Here is an 11,472-nt window from a genome sequence, read left to right on the forward strand (position 1 = left end):
CCAAAGAGAATAACTATAAGTCCTCTACTACATTACAAATGGGATCATGGGATTCCTTTTCCTAAACTGAACACAGTATGTTAATAAAGAACTCAAGCTTGCAGAGTCCTAACCCCATTTATTTTTAACAAAGAATTTATTTCTGAAAGTACACACACAAATATGTGAAAAACAGTAAAATATTTTTCTATCTATGCAAATAAGTGCTATATATGATGTATTTTACAAAACCGCCTGGCTTTTGAAAGTTCTCTTTGCTGAAGAATAATTATTTCCCAAGGACTGACATAGGCCTGGTTACTAAAGTGAGAAATGCTGCAAAATTAAACTTAATTTTGAGATAGAACTCAAGCAAACCCCCAAAATTACAACAAAAATTGTGACTGCACAGCAGATCTGTACCAGTGTCCAGAAGTTACAAGAATCCTAGCCAAGTCCTGCATTAAAAGGTAAAACTTACCCCAGAACAGAAGGATGATCCAAGGTTGATGTAGAATAATTTAAGTTTCCAAAATACAAATTAAGTAAGGGTTAAGTGGGAAGTTAACTTAATTCTGGATGCCTGCCCAGAGGAGGAAACTCTGTGTGAAGATTGGCACAATGCACCCCATGTTCTCCTGGATGGGCCCGGATGGGATGGGTGGGGGGAACTCAATGGGACACTCAGCCCAACTTTTGCTCAGTTTCAGACAGGAGTCAGTAGGCAGCAGAGATCTCTGCTGGAATGAGCTGAGGTGTGGTTGAGACCTCTTCTGCCCTGCTGGAAGATCCCAAAGGGTCAGAAAATCTCATTTGAATTTGTAGCTTATAATGAAACTTAAATCCAAAGCTGATGAAAGTCCTAGTATTTATTTAGTATGGATTCTTTATTACCACTCCTATAGGGGGAAAAAAAAAAAAAAAAAAAAGTCTCAACAGGCCAGGTGTAGGATCTTGGATTTAAGGGAGCTTTAATGTTACAGCACTTGTCAACAACATGTTGTTTCTTTTAAATGCTATCATAAAAAGGAACAGCAAATTAAGCCATCAAACAATCATTCTCCAGTGTGTTATAGACAGTACACAAGGAACGGAAACCTCTTATTTATGGAACTAAAGCAAGAATGTGGAGAATTGAGGATGTCTGTAATAGAGGGGATCAGATGGAGTCAAATCCTCGTGCCCCTGTCAGTCAGGAGGTATTCAGTGCATAAACTACAGCTATCTCAGCACTATGACAAGCCCAACTTTAAATGCCCTGGAAGTGATAACAAAGCTTTTAGGCTTTGTGAGAGCAGATCAGATTTTCCAATTATTAGGAAAACATTAAAACTGAGTTAGGGCAAATGTTACATTACTGTAGTGCCTTACAACTCTAAGAGTGTTTTTTTACATATGTAAACATACTGCTGGTGAAACAGACACTTCTACTCAGGGATGTCCACACTAAAATGTAAATTTTTTTTTTTTTTTTTTTTTAACAGGATTGGAAAGAATTCAAGAGTCTTAATCTTGTTCTTACCACAGAGGAGAAGGATACTTAAAGGATGCCTACAAAATCACAAATGCTTTGCAGGATGGGGAAAGAGACCACTTGCACATGGTGCAGCTAGGAGACAGGCACAGGAATAACCAAAATAGGAGGTCTAAAAAAAATAGACTCATTTTTTTTCATCCACAGTAACTGCATTGTGGAGGTTATGGTGACACTACCTTAACAAGGCTATTTCATAAAAAATCGTGGAGAATCAGTTCATCAGTTGCTACGATGTAAAATCCAATTTGAGATAATCTGTGAAGTTATGAGAACATAACTTTTTAAGTCATTGTTAAGTCACCCTCTATTTACTGTTGATAATAAATCTTAAAGTACTCACTGCTGGTGGTTGCATACTAAGCCTTTGGTCAGATCTGGTAAAGCCCTTGGCTCCTGACATGCCGTCGGATCACTTAATTTCTGAGGCTCTGCTTCATCTTTTGCCTTTTCCTTGTCCTCTTGACTCAGCCAGGAAATTTTCAAAATCAAAGACATTCTCCTACCATGGACCTGTCAGTATGTGACAGACTGGAATGTCACTCTTATTTCAGATTTATGAACAGTGCTAGTACAATTTGAAATAACAATTAGGAATTTTTCTTTCTTATTATTACATTATGCTTGTACAGGGAATGGTCACACAGTATCAGGCAACTTGTCTGAAAAACAGTGTTTAATTGTTTATTAAAACTTGCCTCCCTGCTGAAAATTATGCCTAAAGACTTTATGCCTAAAACAGATACTCTTTAACTTTGTGTAAAATGGGCATTACTGAGAAATTCCTCCATTCTGAGCTTGCCTTGGATCCTGATTTCCCATGTAATCTTGATTACCAAATCAAGTAGTTTCTTCGATACCTCCAAAAATCCTCTCCAACAGTAACAAAGAATGCATATTTAATGTATCCAGAATGCAGCCAGAAACAACAAGTTTAATATAATTTCCAGGCACAAATGGAATATTTCACTAGAAGAAATTCTTTTTGTTTTTTCATCTCTAAAAACTATAAGCTGAGAAAGGAAATGCAAAACTTATAAAATTCCAGTAAGAAGACCAACAGTGATCAACTTCCGTGGTTACTCTTGCTCATGAAAGACCTTTAGATAAAGTCCTGCTATGAAACTTTGTGGTGCCAGAGACCAGCATGTGTTTTCATGCAGAGGCATCAGGAATTGGCATGAGAGAAAGATAAGCAAATCATTTCAACCCCAGACAGACTTTTCTTGCTTTGCTGAGTTTCAATCACAGAATTAATGCTGTTTGTAGTAGCTTTTGTGTACTTTAATAGTCTAATGGCTCCAGCTACTAGAAGTAGGTCAAATATACACAAAATCTTTCAATTCCAGAACTCAGCAGACTGAAAAATCCAACTTAGTTCAAACTGTTAATATCTCTCCATAATTCACTTTGTTGTCCTTTTGTAAAACCCTGACACTGATGTAGCCACAAAAAGATGTTTATATAAAGTGCAGCATAATGGACTTTCAAAAATCAAGTCATTTAACAGAAAGAAAGCCCAGACAAGTACTTCTACATACACATTTATGGCTTAGTTTGCTAATTACAAGAGATAATAAATACGTTCCCATGAAAGGCATCCCATACGATTTCCCATCTCAAACTCAGTGACTTCTATTTTGTCAGTGCTCTAAAGCAAAATCATATTTATCACATCTAATTGCCAGATAGTTCTTTGGAATAGTCCTTTCATTTAATTATCCTCCAACTCAGTGTCTTCCATAACTAACAACAAAAAGCCAGTTTGAGAAACAGACAATAACTTGCAATCCATCTTATTAAAGCTGCTCAGCTCTGAGGCTTTGGCAAGGAACCATTATATTTTGTAACTCAGTGCTTCAAAAAGAAGGCCACTGTACAAGCATTTCAAAGCTATCATTTCCAGTAGTCTTTGTGTGTTTGCTTCAATACTTCTTAATCACTGATTTTACTGACAGTTGTTTTCTTCTGTTTGATACTACATTCTCTACTTATCCTGACCCACACATTTTCCATGTAGATCAGATAGATTTATAGACCTCACATACTGTGTAGGCACAAAATGCTACACAAACAACATCTTAGTCTGATTAATGTGTTTGTGCACTACATTCAAAACATTTTGCTTGGCTCCTGCTTCTATTACCTTAATCAGCCCCTTTATCAGGGTAAGTTAATCCTGCTCATCGTGTTACATTTCTTTCAGGGTGACCATTTTCTTCATTCATCCTCTTTGCTCTGCCTCACTTGCCTCTCAAAACACAGCAGGAAATCCGTGCTGCAGGCAACCTAGCCTGCTGCACTTTCACCACTGCCAGGAGATGGCAATGAGGATGTAGATAAATCCTCCTCAAATCATGGGGAGAAGTGACATCTCAGGTCAAGTGTCTGGACAGAGATGTGAAATGGAACACATTAACTAGCAGGAAACTTGTGGGACTCCTTGACTGTACCTTGACACATGGTGGAGCAGAGCACTTCAGGCCACCTGGTGCAAGGATAGATGTGCAAAAATACCACTCAAAGCACTGCTAGAGCAGGGCCTGCTAAAGCACTGCCAAAATGCTACAGGCTGGTCATATGGTGCATAAAACCTGTCACAGGCAAGTTCCACAGTACCCAGTAACAAACTAAAGAAAAAATTTGCCTGGAATTACCTATAGAAGTAGATTCTGTCCCTTTACACCCCACCTAGTACTCCAAAACAGCAGTTTTGTTCCACTCTTTCATTTCTTCCTGAAGTAGAGATGATCATATTAGTTTTCAGTTGGAATTCTAACACACAACAAAATCCTTCCCACCCACAAGAAGTACTCTAGATTTGTGCAAGTACAGACAAGAAGAATGTTTTACCTTTCTTATTGAAATATAAAGTATCAAGTGATTTTATCACACTAGTACTTCCTAATAGGAACTCAAAGCCCATATTTTCATTTGGTCTCCTGGCATACTGCTGGCTCAGGTAGGTCAGATACACATACATCCTCCCCAGCCCCCCCATGCATCCACGGCCTCATGATGATTTTACTCTTCTCTTGCAAAACCAAACAGAGTGTAAATTAACTCTGTCAATGCTGTTCCAGCATCCTGCGTGCTGTGCAGCCATCTTACACTTAAAATCAATGGCACAAGAGGCTGCCATCAGCAGCAGCCTCAGGGGGCATGCCCTGAAAATCTAGAACTAGACAATTAAATCCTATTACTTCACTGCTTTAGTTTACAGCAAGACTGCTGTTGATACAAAAACAAAAGGAGCCATGTTGCTTTGTGCTCTGCAGTAAAGCACACCAATGGCAGCAGGTGAGAGACAATATCCTGATGGAAACAGGACAAAGTTACACAGAGCACAAAAATTTCTGTCACACTCATAAGACCAGAGAGAATACTTTTTTTTTTGTCCCCCTTACAGTAAAGGATGGGTGCTTTGATTGCTCTCTGCTTTTTACAGGTAGCCTTAACTTTCCTCGGGGTGATAGAGGATGATGTAGTTGCCAAGCAGGTGAGTGTAATACTGAAGTCAGAGAGCACAGAGGCCTGTTGGGGTTAATGGGCTTTCTGATGGACCATCTTCTAGTGAACATATTTGGGTACAGAGTGTCACTGTGTCAAGTGCAATAGCACCTTGCTGTTAGATTGTGCTCCTGCTCATCAGGAATAAGATTCTTTGTGGACCACAAGCTTACTCGCCATATTCCCTCACTGCCTCCTACAAGAACTCCTGCTAGCTGCTCAAAAGGGAATTGAAACCTTTAGTGAGGCATCATTCAGGAAAAAAAGTAGCATTTTATCCAAGTACATCCTCCAGCAAATATCCTTGATAGAACAGGAAAAAAAGAGACTCACCATCAAACTAATAGATCTTGATCAACACCGTGCTAGGCTACTGCAAGCTCCAAAAGGATCAGAGATCACTTGTGCCTCAGGCTACCAAGGAGAGTCAGGTCTCCATCTTGTTTTGCATGGTATCAAGGACATTGCAAGAGCCACAAAAAACATCAGCACTGAATTGCCATCTTCTCATCTTTTGCTTATAGAGAGATAAAAGCAAACTGCTAATGAGAAAGTTCATGTCATGAGAAGGCCATAAGGAGCCAGGAACCAAGAGCCATTGCACTGAGTGTTACCATCACCACTCCCCTACTCAGGTAGAAGACATGTTAAATGCAACCAAGATGCTGAAACACTCATCTTCTGAGAAACATTCTGCCAAAGAAAAGGCAGATGAAACTAACGGTTCAAGTCCAATACCTGGGTTTAGGAGGTGAAACATCTGAAAGAAGGAAGTGAAAACACAAGGCCCCAGTTTATAATTTGGCCCACCATAATGAGGCACAGCAACACCAGGGCTAAGAAAGCCTGTGGCAGGGACAGCTGCATGGGTGCTTCGACTTCCCTGATGGTCACTGGAGAGCAGTGATTCTCCCAAGGCTGATCCAAGAGGAGCAGCTCCCAGGCTCTCCAGCAGCACAAGCCAGTGCCCACAGCTGGCTCCATGCACTACCTGCACTCTCCCCACACAGCACCTTGCACACAAAGGGTGGCACCAAGCCCCACCCCACATCAGTACACCTGCAATCACTGTCACCACATCAGAAGGAACTTCACCTGCCTCACAAGGATTGTACTCCCTGTAAGCCAGCACTGCTTCAGCCTGTGCTCCATAAAGCTGCAGTCTATTGCTTTCCTCAAGTCCAACTGTACCAAGCAAAATGTTTCATGCAGTTTTCTCTCCTGACTTGATGAGTTCTGGTGGTGACTTAATGCAGAATCCTCCATCAGCTTCTCTTCACCAGTTCTCCTCTGCCTCAGTAGCATAAACACCCTGTTCACAGCCAGCTGCTCTATTGGCATTTCTGTCTTGCTTAACACAATAAATTAGCACTTTTGCAGATATGGGGCAAGAAAACTTTCTTTTCCCAGCACATACAAGCCAATATATCAGACCTCCAAAGCTATCAACCAGTGCCATAGACATCTACCAACCCATGCCCCTGTAATATGTAAAAAATTGCCTTCTCTTTCCTCTGCTTTAAGTGATACTACCTTCTGATTTAGAATATGGTAGCAACTGGGATGCATTCAGTACTATAACTGGCTATAACTGCTTTCCAGTAAGACTACACACTGGAGCTCAAGTCACACAAGGAATAGTCCTTGCTCATTGCCTTTAAATAATTCAGTGGTAAACCACTTCACACAAGCAACTCAAGGACAAACCAAAAGAAATTGATATTTTTCCCTTGGATCAAGGCTTTCACCAATGTTCCCTATATTGTACTGCATTTTATATTTTCCACACACCTGGATACATGTGAAAAAACATAATCTACAAAATATTTCATGAGACTATTCTGCTGAATTTCATAGCCATGTCTAAAAATTTAATCCTTGACCTGCTGAACTGACCTCACTATAACTCCTTGCTCCGAGGAACTGTCTGCAGACAAGAAAAGTCATCTTCAGCAATCCCCTAATATGAGTGATTGTTGCTCCTAGATGCTTCTAAACACATTTGATTCTAAAACTGACCCTATTTTAGTCTCCAACAGAGCTGACCAGTTAATCTTAAGTCTTGTTGGGCAAACCTTTATTAGGCTACTAAAGAAATTCAGTAAAGTCACTTCTTTGTCACTTCATAAAAGTTAAAAGCAAATATAGCCATCAAAAGTCTCTGTATGTTCCTGCAGTAGCCAGTATTATTCATTCCCAGCAGGGAATGCTTTTTACTCCCTTGAAAAACAAACACAGACCAACTGCAAAGATCTTTTAGCCAAACAGAGATCTTTTTCACTGTATAGAAACAGCTAATGTTTCTCCAAGGTTTCTAGAAGACAAAAAAGGGAACTTGGAGAAAACAAACCTTGTCCCAAGACTACCTTTTTATTACATTTTCAATTCACTGGGTGCTGAGCTGGCTAGAAAGGCCTCCATCAGCATTCTTGCCTACTTATATCATCTTATTTCTTCAGTACCTTAGGATGGCTGGTCACAGGTAGCCTTGATTAACAGAGCTTCGCACGCTGGTAGGCAAACAATGCACAATCTTCACACTGTGCCACCAGGAGTAGTGATGTAGTACAGCTCATGTGCAGAAACACTTGCAGACACATTCAAGTTTCAGGCAGGTGCAGTGCCCACTTCCCTCCCAGGAGGCAGGAGCTGCAGAGAGCACACCACAGTAGTCCTCCAAAATCTTCATTAGCTCTCTGTTTCAGGAGTCATCTCGGGATGTAGATGCTGCCCTATAAATGTCTCAAACAGTTGCATGTGAGCTCTCCTTCATACCAGAGACAGCCAGCAGACTTGAGAACCTGGATGTTGTCTGAGGGGAGGTCTTACTGGAAAAGAAATTTCAGTTTGGGCTTTCTCTTACAAAATTTTCAGCTGTTAAGCAGATTTTTCTGGTCACAAGGCATATTAAGAAGACTATTATATATTTTTTTTATGAGGACAAGCCTCTCAGTGATGCCAGATGACCAGCCACCTCACATGATGCTGCCATGGATAATTTTTTCCATATTTCTGTATGCATTCTAAAAACCTAAATGTAAATACAGGAAACACACCACAGGAATAAGACTGTGCTCGTTTTAATTTTTCTTTTCATAAGGAAGATTACTTCAACACAGATTATTAATTTGCTAATACATTTTCCTGTAGGGCATGTCTGTTTCCTTGATGGAATTACTTATTGAAATTGATTATAATTTAAGACCATCCTCCAAAGTGTGTAAGGCCCTGATTTATTATTAAATGGCTTGACTTTTGTACATTTCTGAAATGGACATCCTATGGATTTAACTTAGTTATTTTGTTCTTTCCCTGGCAATGAAGCTGTGGATATCACATACAGTTTGCATAATCTTGCTCACTGTTCCTATACAACTCACCAGTGCAACAATTGCCCACTTTGGTGTAACCATGTTTGAGGAACCCTTCCTGTTTGGCTGTGGAGTTAAAAGGCATTCTTTCCTTTGCAAGAACAAAGGAGAGAGGCATGATGCATAGGGTAAAGAAAAAATTGCTGTTAATTATTTCTCCAAACAAAGGGTTTTATTTGTTTCTTTTCTTTGTCTTAATGTGAGGCTTTGAGTTAGCCATTTACTCTCCCTTGAATTTTATTTCTGGCTTTGTGAAATAGTAAATCTCACACTGAATCGTAAATCTAAAACTCTTTCCTCCTTTTTTCAGAGAGCTCAGAGGAAGATGACCCCAATAATGTGTATTCAGAGCAGCACTCTCAGTACCAAGCTGTGAATGAAGGAGTTCAGGTAACGAGAAGAGAAAAATTGCTTTAATGCAGCCTGGTCCAGATGCATGCCAGCTTAATCCAGCTGACCTAGCAGAACATTTTTTTTTTAATAGTAAGAAGACCTGAAGGAGCCCCTAGCTTTTGCAGATATACAGAGAAAAATCAGCATTAAACACCTACCAAATTGCAACCCTCTGCAGTTATTTACTATTCTAAGCACAGGGAGGTGCCTTGCAGTGTGTCATATATACAGAGGCAGCAGAGGTGGAAAATGCTGATGCTCCTTTACAAGGTTCACATTTGTATCAACAGACAATTATGTAAAAAGACAAGAAATGGTCATTTTCCATAAGGGAACACCACTGGATCAAGGACCTCCTAACAAGACCCATCATTACTGCCTGATCACAGTTCACACAGACACAGGCACAGGGAGATGCTATCCAGCCACTCAGTCTTCCCTTGGCAGAGGGGACTGAAAGCTAATACACAGGCTGGTTCTTCTTCTCAGAGCAACAAAACCAAGCAGTAGATAAACTGAGATCTGCCAGGAAATCTCCATGCCTGCAGACCCCAACAGGAAAGGGGGAAGATCATTTCTTTGAACTCCACAGCCCTCTTTTAAGCAGGTTGGAAACAAACTTTCTTTTTACCATATTCAGTATGTTCCTTTTGAAATTAAGAAACAAAGAGGTGTCCTGCCATGGCTAATTTAACACCTGTAAACTCCCTGGCTTGCAATGTAGTACTGAGCAGTGGACAAAATGCATACTCCTAATCCAGCTCCAGTAGTGTTTTTGGATACAAGCCTAAAAACTTAACACTCACTATTTATTCCCCTGGCATTCTGACTACATGTTCATCCGTGATTCCTAAGGCACTAAATCTAATCAGAAAAAACCAAAACAAAACAAAACCCCACTGAGACTTGCTCATGTTGTGTTCAAAATAATTTCATTAATTTTCACATCAGAAACAGCATTTCCAAGTAGGTTTAGCCCATCTCCCCCTGATTTCAGCTTTGGGCAAATAATTTAGGATTAAAAATTCAGGATCAGTCTCAATAAAGAAAATCCACCCTGATCTTACAGAAGTATTGCCATTTACCTGTGGTGAAAGCAGCTTAACTGCAGACTCTCAGAAACTGCTGAAGCTCCCCAGATACTTGTCATTCTTCTGTAGTCCAACTGTGCCTCACCTCATCAGGGGCCTACTATCTCAAACACTTCAGCTGTACCCATTTTATCTATGCCAAAGGTTTAAGTCTGGTTTACTGGACTTGGAAAAAAGAAAAGCTGTTCTTTTGTTCAGTACCTACTTTGACAGTTTGCTTTTCATGAACAAGTAATCTTTAAAATAATTTTCTTGGGAGCTGTGAGTTTAGCCAGCTACAAGGATGATAAAACAAAAATGTTCCTTCATTACTCCTGATCAAAATGGTAAATAAAAACTTCAGCATCTGCTGCATTTCCCCAACTGTCTTAAAGTTTCTGATGACAAGTTTCAAGTGGTTTTGAAGTTCCTTCTACTTCTTGTTAAGAGTTTTATTCTAGCAATAGTTTGACCTTATGTTCCCATTTTTCCTCCCAGCTTCTTGCAATCTCAAGCAGAAGTATTCTGACATACTGTCTGTTACAGTCAATCAGACATGAACAGTGTCCAGTGCTTGCTTACAGCTTTGCTATTAAATCCACTGAATCCTGGACCTCCCACTGCTGTGAAAGCTGAAAAGTTATCTTCCACCATCTGGGAGATGCAAAATACACTCAAACAATAAAAATACTCTTTAATAGATCCCAATTAATTTTAGTTACTTTTCCTCCACTTTCAGTTGTCTTTGAGCTCACTTCCTTGAGAAAAACTTCAGCATGTCCTAGTGTCCTGGTTTGAGCCAGGATAAAGGTGATTTTCTGTCTTGTACTTTTGCTTTTAGCTAAGTCTCTTGTAAGTAGCTGCACTTGCTGAAATTAACAGCAAGTTTCTCAGACAGTGTGTGCTTCTAGGACTGATAACACTTTATGTTTATAGTTACTGCTAGAGACTGGTGTGCAGAGCCAAGGACACTGCTCAGCTCTGAGGAACATTTTACCCTCCAGAAGGAATACGGAGGTCCCACCTGCAGCTCTCCTTTGGGGAGGAACAGACAAGATAGATGCCAGAATTGACCAAACAGAGTATTCCATCCCATATACGTCATACTCAGTATAAATTTGAGGCATCACAAGGGCCAAGCCAGATTTCATGCTTCCAGCTTTCACCTGCCTGCCCTTCCTGCCTTTCCTGCTTCCCTTCCTTCACCCCGGCATCCTGGAAGGATCCCGTCCATTCCTCTGCCTGTGCTCCTGATCCGTGCCAGCCCATATCTGTGTGTTCCTGCCTCCAGCTCCCGACTGCTGCCGACTCCAGGAGTCCAGCCTGGACTTTCCCAGGGCTGCCCTGCGGCCTCAGTGGTGACGTGAGAGTTACTGGGGGGAAAGGGGAAGGAACATGGTATCAATTTTCCTGTATATTTGTAAATATTTAGTAATTTTTCCTATTTATCATTACTGTTTCATTGAAGTTGTGTAGTTTAGTTTCCAACCTATAAGTCTCTCTCCCTTATTCTCTCTCCTTTCTTTATCAGGGAGGAGAGAGAAATTAATAGAGAGCGTCTGCTACTCAGTTTAATTGCCAGGCCAGCGTTAGACCGTGACACCTAGCTAATAGA

Source organism: Heliangelus exortis, chromosome 1 (genome assembly GCF_036169615.1).
Source record: "Heliangelus exortis chromosome 1, bHelExo1.hap1, whole genome shotgun sequence".
Lineage (NCBI taxonomy): Eukaryota > Metazoa > Chordata > Aves > Apodiformes > Trochilidae > Heliangelus > Heliangelus exortis.